At 42.1% G+C, this 14,912-nt stretch overlaps 1 pseudogene; it reads right to left on the bottom strand.

Moving 5' to 3' along the window:
* Positions 1 to 13,095: 13,095 nt before the first annotated feature.
* On the bottom strand, positions 13,096 to 14,216 carry LOC114204001 (deoxyribose-phosphate aldolase-like; annotated as a pseudogene).
* Positions 14,217 to 14,912: the final 696 nt, after the last annotated feature.

Here is a 14,912-nt window from a genome sequence, read left to right as displayed (position 1 = left end):
AGCAACTCACAGAGATCTTGAAGGGGAAGACCTTTTCTAATGAAAAGGGGTATTACAAAATGGAGACCACAGATCTCCCAGAACAGACGGCTGCCTCCTGATCTGACCCCACTCCAGACCCAGTGAGCCCTTTACTCCCAAGAGTAAATCTTGAAGGGATGATTTCCTGACTTCTTCATTCCTGCCCTCCCTGGCACAATCCAAACCTCCCCCAGCAAATCTGTCTTCCCTCTCTCACCCTCCAACAGGGTGCAATTGCTTATGTGTCAGAGGTCATTGTGGTCTCCTAAATCTTGATTTTTGAAGTTGGAACAAGGCGATCTGTGGTGACAGGCCAGGTATGGTCTGGATCTCACACTCAAAGTCTCTGCTTATTAAATCAGTGCAGGTGGGCCCTGGAGCACTTCTGTGAGGTGAGCTGACTCAGAAGGAGGGGTGTGGGTACATTGGAAGAATGACCCCAGTCTGAAGTTTTGTACCATGGCCATCTGATGCTCAGTTCACATGGCCAACCCCAGGTAGGAGTCTGCCCTCAACCAGAATTGCTTATGTCCATCTGTGAATTCCTGAGAAAGAGATTTCGATGGCCTCAGGTCAACTGCCCACTCTGGTCAGGGCCCAGATCAAGCCTAAATGCTGGATTAGCCACTTGAGAATTAATGATGGCAGGCTCCAGAAAGAAACCCCCGGGCTCCTGGCTGGGCAGTTACTGCAACAAGCAAAAGTCTCATACCTTGTCACCTGGTCACTCTTTGCACATGTTTCAAGTGCAAGATGGTCCTATGTTCTGGTTGCAAAGACAGATGGCATAGGGTACAGGACCATGAGGGAGGAACTTTGGGTGAGGAAGACCAAGGACCCTGTCTTTTCCTGCTGGGGCTGCAACAGGGACTGATGAAGCAGGCATGAGTATTTTCAGGATTCGTCAGTCTGTGTGAGTTCAAACAAACCCCCTGCTTTACCCCTCATCAGCTATGTGGCCTTGGGAATATGGCCAGAGAGTTGTGTGACAATGAAATTAGGACAGATGTGAAGCTTTCAGAGCAGAGCGTGACACGTCATACATGCTTATAGATGTGGGCTCTAGAGCCAACTGGTGATGAGATGCTGGGTAACCTTATACTTATGCAAGGGCACTCAGGTCTATATCGTCTGTGCACTTATGAGCCCTGGAATGCCTAGGCTACCTAAGAGGACTTGCAAATTGATCTGGGTGGCCCATGGCTCTGTAGTGTATTAACATTTGATAAAATACAAAAACCAAATTATATCTGCCTTCACTGAGAGCCAACATTACTAAGATTAGAGTTGGCATGTCCATGATTCCTTTCGTTGGCTTTGGTCTGTCTCTTCTAAAGTCAGTTTCTTAATCTCCCTACTGGTTATATAAGCTTTGTACCCTGGTGTCAGACACCAGGTACCCTCTAAACACTGAACAAAACTCAATGTCAGTCACAGAGTGAGACAAACACCAAGGCATAAGCCACATGGTCCAAAGAGCAGAAACAACCATGGCAGCCACTCAGGACCTGCCCTCACCCTTCCTGGGCAGTCCTGAACCCTGACCTTGCAGGTGGGAATGATGTGGCAAGATGTGCTCAGGCTAGGGAGTAGGGGTGGGTGTGGAGAATTTGGGACAATTTTGGAGGAGCTATAATAGCAGTGGTTTCTTTCCACTTACAGATCATCCCTCCTCCTCAGAGCTTCCCAGGATCCGGAATGGATTCTCCTGGCACTCTCTCCTTTCACATGCTCAAATCCTTGTCCTTAGTTTTTCCCTTCTCTCCTCATTGGGCCTGTCATCTGTAGCTGACACTTGGGTCTCCTTCCTGGGGAGACAGGGCTTATGCTCAGGGAACACTGATGGGAGGCCATGGATTGGGTAGAGCCTGCAGAATCTGATTGATGGTTTCTTGTGTATCTTCCGAAACTTTCCATGCCCACGAATAGATTTACGTATAACACTCTTCTTATTTAGTCACTGTTCATACTACTCTGACTTCCTGTTTCATTTAGGAAATTAGAGTTATTTTCGTATTAGCACACAGGGACTCACCCTCTCAAAATTACATTGTGCATTAGGGGTACTTATGAGATACAGTGCCACATTTCCTTCCTGGGAGGGGTTCTCTAGCCCCCAGCTTTAGCTTTCCCTCAATGTACTCATTTCCCCACATAAAGCCAATACTGGTTTATATCAAATTCACTGATTTTTGCAAAACGAATAGATGTTCCAATTGTCATTTTTTTTTAAATTATGAATGAAGTTGTTGACAAGTGAAGTGAGAGTCTCTGATCTGCCTTCATATCCCTGTGGATTCTCTAACCCTGAAAATGGCTTACAGGTCCCGGAGCAGATACTGCTGCACACAGAGACAAGAAGAACAGGGGAAAACTGGACAGGCTGTACAATGAGCCAGCACCAAGGGGCATCTAGGCAACTGAGGCATATGCTTACTGTTGGGTAGGTGTTCAGATAGTGGAATGGCTGGGTTATATGGCAGGTGTAAGTTTTGACATATGAATGCACCCAGGAAACCAGCACCACGATCAACATAGTGAACCTGTCCATCACTCCAAAGGCTTCCTTGGGGTACTCTGTAATCCCTCCAGCCCCTTCCCTCCTCGGCCCTAGCAACTTCTGCTCTGTTTCTCTCACTGTGTATCCATTTGTATTTAAAAAATAATTTTAATAAATGGAATCATACAGAGAGTGCTCTTTTTTTTTTTTTTGGTCTAGCTTCTTTGGTCTAGCAGGCTCTCCACTGAGCAGGGAGCCCTGTGCAGGGCTCCGTCCCTGGACCCGGAGATCATGATCTGAGCTGAAGGCGGAGGCTTAACAGACTGAGCCACCCAGGTGCCCTGGGATTTCTAAATATTTTACTAAAAACAAATGAAAAAGCCACAAGCTATTCTGTTTGCCACTAATTCCTACACCAAAAAGGAAAACACGACCCAGCTGCATTTATCCATGTCACGGCACCTCAACATCAGTTTTAGATATTTTCCTATATACTTTGTAAGTGTCTTTAGTGCAATCAGCTCATTAATTTATGCAAATTAGGGAAACTGATTTATAATATCATCACCTTTAAAGGTAGCTTCTACATATTTCTTCCCCCCGCCCCAAGATGCCCACCAGATATGTCGCTAAGGTGAACGATGATACAATCAACGGTTTCAGGAGCCCAAAGCAGTCTTTTTAAAAGTTCACGGTGAGACACTTGGCTTTCTTTGAAAGATCTACGTCATTGCCTGGCTTCAGTAACAGGAAGAAACCTGATGGGGATTTCCCTCTTATGAAAAAAGTTGAAAAGTGAGCATCGCGTTCAGCATCTGTTTTGCTGGGAGCCACTGCAGAGGCGGCGAGCACCACAACCAGCTCCTTCCTGGCAACCACTCTCCATGTCCAGCCCCAGCGCTTTGAATTGTGTCTGTGAGCATCTGCTGTGCTTTATCTCCATCCATTAGGAAGTTGTGTCCTGAGGCCTAAGGAAAGCCAAAGAGAAGTCATTTTTGGAGTCTGAGCTTGCTCACTATTTTTTCTGTATAAATGAATGGTAATTCCTCCCTTGGTTTATACCATTTGTGCTGTGAAATGTTTCCTAGGATCAATGTACTTTCAAATAGTGGGGGAAACTGTACCCCATCCTGCTGGGTTAGCTTGAGTCTCCATGCTGCACACAATGTTCCATGACTTATGGATTTTTTCACTCAAACATTGTGCCTTTGACCACCTTCCCTGCCCCCCATCCCTGAATCTGGCAACCACCAGTCTGTTCTCAGTATCTATGCTTTCAGTATATTTTTCCATGTGGAACGTCCATGAACATCTGGTATTTGTCTTTCTGTGTCTGAGTTCCTTAGCATAATGCTCCCAAAGTCTCTGTTTCTATGTCTGGTTACTGTGAATAATGCTGCAGTGAACAACGGAGTGCATCTATCTTCTTGAGGTAGTGTTTTTGTGTTCTCTAGATAAATACTCAGTAGAGCAATTCCTGGGTCATGTGGTAGTTGTCTTCATTTTTTCCAGAACCTCTATATTGTTTGTCACAGTGGTTGTACCAATGTACATTCCCACCAACAGTGCACAGGGTCCCCTTGTCTACACACCTTTGGCCACACCTGGTGTCTGTCTCTGGGACGATTGCCATCCCAACAGTTGTGAGGTGATAGCGGATTACAGGTTTGACTTATGTTTCCCTGACGATGATTAGTGTTGTTGAACAACGTTTTCTGTGTCTGCTGTTCACTTGGGTGCCATCTTTGGAAAGTATCTGTTCACATATTCTCCCCATTTTTTATACAGGTTTTTGTTTGTTTGTTTTGATTTGTATGAGTGTTTTGTGTTTTGGATATTAGCCTCTTCTCACACATATGATTTGCAGGTATTTTTTCTCATTGGGTAGTCCACCTTTTAAGTTTTTTTTTATTATTATTATTTTTTGCTGTGCAGAAGATTTCAGTTTGATGTCATTCTACTTGTTTATTTTTGCATTTGTTGCCTTCGCTTTTAGTGTCCGATCTAAAACACTCTTTGCCAAAACCATACCCCGAAACGTACTACCTGTGCTTTCCTCTCAGAGGTTTATGGATTCAGGTCTTATGTTCAAGTCATTCATCCATTTAAATTTTTGTGTAAGAAAGTGATCCAGTTCCATTCTTCTGCGTGTAGCGTGCGGTTTTCCAGTGCCGTTCACTGAAGAGACAGTCCTTTCCGCACTGCATATTTTCTGCTGCTGTGTCGTCAGTTAAGACCATAGTTTGTGGGTTAGTTTCTCAGCTTTCTTCTGCTTCTGCTTCTGCTTCTCCTCCCTCCTCTTCCTCCTTCCTCCGTTTTTGTCTTAGCGTTTTCCTCTGAGAAAATATTTTTCCCGTAAGAATATACGCAGTGTGGACTTCATTGATTACATGTCATACTATTTGTTAGGACACTTCTCTGATGTGTGTTTTTGTAAATGAGTAGCTGGATCTATAGCTCCCAACACGTTAAACATGTGGGCAGAACTACTCAAGTCATGTTATATCCTTCCATCAGATACGGATTGTGTCTGATTGTCGTCTTTTGTGATGCTATCAGTTGGTGATGGATATCTATATTTCCTTCTCCATGATACGTTTATTAAAGTGATTTTAAATTTCTTAAAAATGTGCATTCTAAATCATCCTTATTTTATAATATATATTTATATAAAACATGTTTAAACAGAAGCATTTATTGGAATCAGCTGTTGAAACAGCTGATTAATTAATATTAATAAATATTAATTCCCATTCAGAGTTAATCATATCAGAGCTAAGTTTAAATAAGCCTTTAATGTACTGACTCTAATGAGTAAACTTTGCCAAAAGTGCTATGACTATCATTTTCCGAACTTTCTATTCTATTCCATTGACCTGTGTGTCTGTTTCTAGGCCAGCACCATACAATTTTATTTTTCCAAAAAAATAAACTACAGACATTTTTTTAAATTTTTTTATTGTTATGTTAATCACCATATATTACATCATTAGTTTTTGGTGCAGTGTTCCATGATTCATTGTTTGTTCATAACACCCAGTGCTCCATGCAGAACGTGCTCTCCTCAATACCCATCACCAGGCTAACCCATCCCCCTAACCCCCTCCCCTCTAGAACCCTCAGTTTGTTTTTCAGAGTCCATCATCTCTCATGGTTCGTCTCCCCCTCTGACATACTCCCCTTTCCTTCCTCTCCTGTTATCTTCTTCTTTTTCTTTTTTCTTAAAATATGTTGCGTTATTTGTTTCAGAAGTACAGATCTGTGATTCAACAGTCTTGCACAATTCACAGCGCTCACCATAGCACATACCCTCCCCAATGTCTATCACCCAGCCACCCCATCCCTCCCACCCCCAACCACTCCAGTAACACTCAGTTTCTTTCCTGAGATTCAGAATTCCTCATATCAGTGAGGTCATGTGATACATGTCTTTCTCTGATTGACTTATTTCACTCAGCATAACACCCTCCAGTTCCATCCACGTCGTTGCAAATGGCAAGATCCCATTCCTTTTGATGGCTGCATAATATTCCATTGTGTATATATACCACTTCTTCTTTATCCATTCATCTGTCGATGGGCATCTTGGCTCTTTCCACAGTTTGGCTATGGTGGACATTGCTGTTATAAACATTGGGGTACACGTAACCCTTCGGGTCCCTACATTTGTATCTTTGTGGTAAATACCCAGTAGTGCAATTGCTGGATCGAACGGTAGCTCTAATTTCAACTGTTTGAGGAACCTCCATACTGTTTTCCAGAGTGGTTGCACCAGCTTGCATTCCCACCAACAGTGTAGGAGGGTTCCCCTTTCTCCACATCCCCGCCAACATCTGTCGTTCCCTGACTTGTTAATTTTAGCCATTCTGACGGGTGTGAGGTGGTATCTCATTGAGGTTTTGATTTGGATTTCCCTGATGCCAAGCGATGTTGAGCACTTTTTCATGTGCCTGTTGGCCATTTGGATGTCTTCTTTGGAGAAATGTCTGTTCATGTCTTCTGCCCATTTCTTGATTGGATTATTTGTTCTTTGGGTGTTGAGTTTGATAAGTTCTTTATAGATTTTGGATACTAGCCCTTTATCTGATATGTCATTTGCAAATATTTTCTCCCATTCTGTCGGTTGTCTTTTGGTTTTGTGGACTGATTCTTTTGCTGTGCAAAAGCTTTTTATCTTGATGAAATCCCAAAAGTTCATTTTGGCCCTGGCTTCCCGTGCCTTTGGCAATGTTTCTAGGAAGAAGTTGCTGCGGCTAAGGTCGAAGAGGTTGCTACCTGTGTTCTCCTTTAGGATTTGGATGGACTCCTGTCTCACGTTTAGGTCTTTCAACCATTTGGAGTCTATTTTTGTGTGTGGTGTAAGGAAATGGTCGTTTCATTCTTCTGCATGTGGCTGTCCAATTTTCCCAACACCATTTGTTGAAGAGACTGTCTTTTTGCCATTGGACATTCTTTCCTGCTTTGTCAAAAATGAGTTGACCATAGAGTTGAGGGTCCATTTCTGGGCTCTCGATTCTGTTCCATTGATCGATGTGTCTGTTTTTGTGCCAGTACCATACTGTCTTGATGATGACAGCTTTGTAATAGAGCTGGAAGTCCGGAATTGTGATGCCGCCAGCTTTGCTTTTCTTTTTCAGTATTCCTCTGGCTATTCGGGGTCTCTTCTGGTTCCATACAAATTTTAGGATTATTTGTTCCATTTCTTTGAAAAAAGTGGATGGTATTTTGATGGGGATTGCATTGAATGTGTAGATTGCTCTAGGTAGCATTGACATCTTCACAATGTTGATTCTCCCAATCCATGAGCTTGGAACGTTTTTCCATTTCTTTGTGTCTTCTTCAATTTCTTTCCTGAGTATTTTATAGTTTTCTGAGTACAGATCCTTTGCCTCTTTGGTTAGATTTATTCCTAGGTATCTAATGGTTTTGGGTGCAATTGTGAATGGGATTGACTCCTTGATTTGTCTCTCTTCTGTCTTGTTGTTGGTGTATAGGAATGCCACTGATTTCTGTGCATTGATTTTATATCCTGCTACTTGACTGAATTCCTGTATGAGTTCTAGCAGTTTTGGGGTGGAGTCTTTTGGGTTTTCCACATACAGTATCATATCATCTGCAAAGAGTGAGAGTTTGACTTCCTCTTTGCCGATTTGGATGCCTTTGATTTTTTTTGTTGTCTGATTGCTGTGGCTAGGACTTCTAATACTATGTTGAATAGCAGTGGTGAGAGTGGACATCCCTGCCGCGTTCCTGACCTTAGGGGAAAAGCTCTCAGCTTTTCCCCATTGAGAATGATATTCGCTGTAGGTTTTTCATAGATGGCTTTTATGATATTGAGGTATGTACACTCTATCCCTATACTCTGAAGAGTTTTGATCAAGAAAGGATGTTGTACTTTGTCAGATGCTTTTTCTGCATCTATTGAGAGGATCATATGATTCTTGTTCTTTCTTTTGTTAATGTATTGTATCACGTTGATTGATTTGCGGATGTTGAACCAGCCTTGCAGCCCAGGAATAAATCCCACTTGGTCGTGGTGAATAATCCTTTTAATGTACTGTTGGATCCTATTGGCTAGTATTTTGGTGAGAATTTTTGCATCCATGTTCATCAAGGATATTGGTCTGTAATTCTCTTTTTTGATGGGGTCTTTGTCTGGTTTTGGGATCAAGGTAATGCTGGCCTCATAAAATGAGTTTGGAAGTGTCCCTTCCATTTCTATTTTTTGGAACAGTTTCAGGAGAATAGGTATTAATTCTTCTTGAAATGTCTGATAGAATTCCCCTGGGAAGCCATCTGGCCCTGGGCTTTTGTTTCCTGGGAGATTTTTGATGACTGTTTCCATTTCCTTAGTGGTTATAGGTCTGTTCAGGTTTTCTATTTCTTCCTGGTTCAATTTTGGTAGTTGATACATCTCTAGGAATGCACCCATTTCTTCCAGGTTATCTAATTTGCTGGCATAGAGTTGCTCATCATATGTTCTTATAATTATTTGTATTTCTTTGGTGTTGGTTGTGATCTCTCCTGTTTCATTCATGATTTTGTTGATTTGGGTCATTTCTCTTTTCTTTTTGATCAGTCTGGCCAGGGGTTTATCAATCTTGTTAATTCTTTCAAAGAACCAGCTCCTAGTTTCGTTGATCTGTTCTACTGTTCTTTTGGTTTCTATTTCATTGATTTCTGCTCTGATCTTTATGATTTCTCTTCTCCTGCTGGGTTTAGGCTTTATTTGCTGTTCTTTCTCCAGCTCCTTTAGGTGTAGGGTTAGGTTGTGTATTTGAGACCTTTCTTGTTTCTTGAGAAAGCTTGTATTGCTATATACTTTCCTCTCAGGACTGCCTTTGCTGTATCCCAAAGATTTTGAACAGTTGTGTTTTCATTTTCATTGGTTTCCATGAATTTTTTTAATTCTTCTTTAATTTCTTGGTTGACCCATTCATTCTTTAGTAGGATGCTCTTTAGCCTCCCTGTATTTGAGTTCTTTCCGACTTTCCTCTTGTGGTTGAGTTCTAGTTTCAAAGCATTGTGGTCTGAAAATATGCAGGGTATGATCCCAATCTTTTGGTACCGGTTGAGACCTGATTTGTGACCTAGGATGTGATCAATTCTGGAGAATGTCCCATGGGCACTAGAGAAGAATGTGTATTCCGTTGCTTTGGGATGGAATGTTCTGAATATGTCTGTGAAGTCCATTTGATCCAGTGTGTCATTTAAAGTCTTTATTTCCTTGTTGATCTTTTGCTTAGATCATCTGTCCATTTCAGTCAGGGGGGTGTTAAAGTCCCCCACTATTATTGTATTGTTGTCAATGTGTTTCTTTGCTTTTGTTATTAATTGCCTTATATAATTGGCTGCTCCCATGTTCGGGATAGTTATTTACAATTGTTAGATCTTCTTGTTGGATAGACGCTTTAAGTAGGATATAGTGTCCTTCCTCATCTCTTATTACAGTCTTTGTTTTAAAATCTAGTTTGTCTGATATAAGGATTGCCACCCCAGCTTTCTTTTGGTGTCCATTAGCATGGTAAATGGTTTTCCACCCCCTCACTTTCAATCTGGGGGTGTCTTTGGGTCTAAAATGAGTCTCTTGCAGACAGCATATGGATGGGTCTTGTTTTTTAATCCAATCTGATAGCCTGTGTCTTTTGATTGGGGCATTTAGCCCATTTACATTCAGGGTAACTATTGAAAGGTATGAATTTAGTGCCATTGTATTACCTGTAAGGTGACTGTTAACTGTCTGTTGTCTGTGTTCGTTTCTGCTCTTTGCTGCTTTTAGGTTCTCTCTTTGCTTAGAGGACCCCTCTCAATATTTCTTGGAGGGCTGGTTTCGTGTTTGCAAATTCCTTTAGTTTTTGTTTGTTCTGGAAGATTTTTATGGCTCCTTCTATTTTCAATGATAGCCTAGCTAGATATAGTATTCTTGGCTGCATATTTTTCTCATTTAGTGCTCTGAAGATATCTTGCCAGTCCTTTCTGGCCTGCCAGGTCTCTGTGGATAGGTCTGTTGCCAATCTAATGTTTCTACCATTGTAGGTTACATATCTCTTCTCCCAAGCTGCTTTCAGGATTTTCTCTTTGTCTGTGAGACTCGTAAGTTTTACTATTAGATGTCGGGGTGTTGACCTATTATTATTGATTTTGAGAGGGGTTCTCTGTGCCTCCTGGATTTTAATGCCTGTTTACTTCCTCACATTAGGGAAGTTCTCTGCTATAATTTGCTCCAATATAACTTCTGCCCCTCTCTCTCTCTCTTCTTCTTCTGGGATCCCAATTATTCTAATGTTGTTTCGTCTTATCGTATCACTTATCTCTCGAATTCTGCCCTCGTGATCCTGTAGTTATTTCTCTCTCTTTTTCTCAGCCTCTTTATTTTCCATCATTTGGTCTTCTATATCGCTGATTCTCTCTTCTGCCTCATTTATCCTAGCATTTAGTGCCCCCATTTTTTATTGCACCTCATCAATAGCCTTTTTGATTTCGATTTGGTTAGATTTTAGTTCTTTTATTTCTCCAGAAAGGGTTTCTCTAATAACTTCCACGCTTTTTTCAAGCCCAGCTAGTATCTTTAAAGTCATGATTCTGAACTCTAGGTCCGACATCGTACTATGGCCGTATTGAGTAGGTCCCTGGCTGACGGTACTACGTCTTGTTCTTTTTGCTGAGGTGATTTCTTTCGTCTTGTCATTTTGTCCATTGGAGTATAGATGAATGAGAGAACAAGAGGCTAACAGGTTTACAACATCCCCGGCAAATATACTGTATACAAATCAGAAAAGACCTGAAACCAGGGGAAAAGAAAGGGAAAGAAAGAAAAAAGAAAGAGAAAAAGAAAAAAAAAGAAAAAAAAGATAAAAACAAAAACAAAACAATTCAAAAAAGGCAGAATATGATCAAATATGATCAGGCTAGTGCATAGATCAGTGCCACACACTAGATTTTGGGCGTATTTTGGTCTGTTAGAAAAAAGTGCCTCCTAAAATTTTAAAGGAAGAAAGACATATATGTACAAAATAAGGGTTGATACAATGAAGGGATGGAAGATGATTGTAAAGATGAAAATTATAAAAGATTTTATAAAAGGACTTGGTAAGATAAGTTGTTTGAAAAAAGAAAGAAGATTTAAGGGGAAAAAAAAAAAGGAAAAAGGGAGAGAATGTGATCAGGCAGGAGACTAGGACCAAGCCATACACTAGTGATTTAGGGTATATTTTGATCTGTTAGAAGAAACTCTATCTCAAAATTTTAAAGGGAGAACAACTTATATATATATGCCAAAAACAAGGGTAAGTACTATGAAGGGATAAAATATGACTCTAAAAATGAACAAAAAATAAAAAATGTTTTTTTTTTAAAAAAAGGGATTTATAAGATGTTGGTTGAAAAAGGGAAAAGGAAAAATAAAAAAAAGTCAACAAAAATTAACTTTGATGAAATAATGAATCATGGTAAAAAAAAAAAAAAAAAACCATGAATCTATGTGCAGTATTCCCCTAGCGCTGGAATTCTCCTATTCTCCTTGATCGATCAACTTGGTCTTGGCTTGCTGGCTGTTTGTGCTGATCTTCTGGGGGAGGGGCCTGTTGCTGTGGTTTCCAAATGTCTTTGCCGGAGGCGGAATTGCCCCGCCCTTGTCGGTCCGGGCTAAGGAAGCTGCTCCGGTTTGCTCTCAGGAGCTTTTGTTCCCTGCAAGCTCTCGGTACAGCTTTGGAGGACCAGGGCAGAAATGGTGGCCTCCCAATCTGCACTCGGAGGAGCTGAGAACTCAGGGCCCCGCTCCTCAGTGTGCCCCCAGAGAAAAGCAGTCACTTCCGTGTCCCCGGTCTCTGGCCGCACTCCGTGCTCACCCGGCCTGTGATCGAGCGTTGCTATCTCTGGCACCGGACCCCGCTCGGAGTCTCCAAACCCAGCAGATCCCTGCAGTGCGTTCCCGCACCGCTCCTCCCCGGGAAGGAAGGGGAGTCTCCCCGGATCTGCTGCTTGTTGGGTCCCTGCTGGAGGAGCAGTGGCCCGACTGGGCCGCAGATCACAGTTTATGGCAACCCCGAGCTGAGAGCCCGCGACTCTGCTCCGTCTCTGCAGCCGGCTTCCCTGCTCTGATACCTGGGAGCTCTGGCGCACTCAGGCACCCCCGGTCTCTCTGTGACCCCAAGCGTCCTGAGACCACACTGTCCCGGGAGGATTCCACCCCCCGCTTAGCCACTGCAGCGACGTCCCTCCGCCGAGCCAACTTCTAAAAGGTCCGATTTTGTGCTCCGCGGCTCTATCACTTGCCAGAAGCGGCCGGCAGAGGCCCCTCCCCCGCCGTCTATCCTCCCGAATATCGACTCGGAGTCACTTCTCCGCACACCCTACCTTCCAGTAAGTGGTCGCTTCTCTGTTCAGAGAGTTGTTGCTACTCTCCTGTTCGATCTCCTGTTGAGTTCGTAGGTGTTCAGAATGGTTTGATCCCTATTCAGCTGAATTCCTGAGACCAGACAAAATCTAGGTCTCCTACTCCTCCGCCATCTTGCTCTGCCCCCCCAGACATTTTTTTATTTAAATAATGCAGTAGCATAGTATCATGTACCGACAGGAGTTTCATTAACAAAACAATTTATAAGAGAGCATATCTGTTGCAATAATTAAAGACAGATTTTCATGGCAGGAAGTTAGTGCCAAGTCAGGGACTCCTGAATTCGTCAGAGTATGGCCGGCAGCTCAGGGGTGCTACGTTTTCTTTCACTAAAGACACGTTTCTTGGGCAGTTTAACGTCCCCCCCCCTTAGAATTTAATGCTGTCAAAGCTATGATTAATATTTTACTCAGAATTTTTAAGAGAAAATCTTCACAAAATTAACCATACAGATCCTCAAGTAATTAGGACCACTCAGAGGCACCTGAAAAGAATTCCATGTATGGATTCGTTGATTTTTCTTTTATTCTTTGAATTAAATTCAGTGAAAGTTTTAAGGGGGGGGGAAGTCAGTTAGCTATTCATTCCCTCATGTTTTAATTAAACAATTTTAGCGATTACGTAGAAAAACACATTTTACATGTTGCTGTAAAGCACTTTTCTGGAACTGGCCACTGAATTAAGACATCGGAAGATCATGATAGGCCACCTATCTTCCTGTAACGTGATGGTAAATCTGCCTCTCGATGTCCGAAACCAGAGTACTGGCACCTATTCGGAACAGTTCTGGCGTCAGCCATTCATCTCCCAGCTCTTCCTTCACATGAGAGAGAGAAGCAAGGGAATCCTTGGCACTGCGGATGCCTCCTGCTGGTTTAAACCTACCTTGTTTCCAGTTTTCCAGAAGAAATCTCTAATGGCCCATAGCATTACTATAGCTACTGGGAAAGTGGCATTTACCGTTTCTTTTCCAGTAGAGGTCTTAATAAAGTCTGATCCTGCCATCATTACGATCATACTGGCTTTATAGACATGAGTAAGAGATCCACGTTCTCCTGTAGCTAAGATGGTTTTGAGATGAGCCCCCCACAGGCCTTGCAAAACTGACGAATCTCATCACACAGGGTTTCCCGCTGGCCGGTCTGCACCAAGGTCCTATTAATCACCACATCGATTTCTGTAACTCCATTTTCCACAGCCAATCTGATCTCTTCCAATCGTGTTTTTAAATGAGTCTGTCCAGGGTGCCTGGGTGGCTCAGTTGGTTGGGTGACTACCTTCGGCTCAGGTCATGATCCTGGAGTCCCGGGATGGAGTCCCACATCAGGCTCCCTGCTCAGCAGGGAGTCTGCTTCTCCCTCTGACCCTCTTCCCTCTCGTGCTATCTCTCATTCTCTCTTTTAAATAAATAAATAAATAAATAAATAAATAAATAAATAAATAAATATAAATAAATGAGTCTGTCCAGCTGGAACGCCAGTGGGCACGGAAGCCACTGGGATGGTACAGCCTGGGGCCTTCAGTGCTTTAACCGCATCACACACCTGCGTGGGCTAGACATAAACAGCAGTGGTCATAAGGCCTTTATCACACATATTTAAACTTTTTAAGAGAGCTTCCCGGATTGGATACTTGGCTTTATATCAGAGCCTCTGAACGTTGGAAGATGTGTCATCGTCTGAAAGTGTAGTAAGACCTATAGGTAATCGCTTTCAGGAGCCAAGCAACTTGCCACTCCTTTTTCACGGTTCTGCAAGCCTGGATTTGTTCTGCATGCCTCAGAACTGCGGGTTGATTCATTTCTTACTTTTATTCCTAGATTTTTTTTTTCTTGATGCAATTGTAAATGGCATTGTTTTCTTATTTTCTCTTTGTGGAAGTTTGTCATCACTATACAGAAATGCAACAAGTTGGGACACCTGGTGGCTTAGTCAGTTTAAGTGTCTGTCTTTGGCTCAAGTCACAATCCCAGGGTCCTGGCATCCAGAACCTCAATGGTCTCCCTCCTCAGTGGGGTGCCGGCTTCTAGGTCCCCTTCTGCTGCTCACCCTGCTTGTGCTGTTTCTCTCTCTCTGTCAAATAAATAAATAAAATCTTTAAAAAAAAGAAATGCAACAGGTCTCTGTATATTGACTTTGTATCCTGCAGCTTTAGTGAATTTATTTATTCTAACATTTTTTTGGTGGATTCTTTAGTGATTTCTATATATAGTATGTCATTTGCAAATAGTGACAGTTTTCCTATTTGGATTTCATCTTTTCTTTCTTTCATTCTTTCCTCTTCTTTCTTTCTTTCTTTCTTTCTTTCTTTCTTTCTTTCTTTCTTTCTTTCTTTCCTCTTTCTTTCTTTCTTTCTTTCTTTCTTTCTTTCTTTCTTTCTTTCTTTCTTTCTTTCTTTCTTCTTCCTTCCTTCCTTCCCTCCTTTTCTTTCTTTCTTCTTTCTTTTTCTTTCTTTCTTTCTTTCTTTCTTTCTTTCTTTGTTTCTTTGTTTGTTTGT

The sequence above is a fragment of the Eumetopias jubatus genome, unplaced genomic scaffold (genome assembly GCF_037043125.1).
Source record: "Eumetopias jubatus isolate StellerSeaLion01/CBP00866 unplaced genomic scaffold, mEumJub1_p1.0 scaffold_17, whole genome shotgun sequence".
Lineage (NCBI taxonomy): Eukaryota > Metazoa > Chordata > Mammalia > Carnivora > Otariidae > Eumetopias > Eumetopias jubatus.
This window is presented reverse-complemented; position numbering and strand designations above follow the sequence as displayed.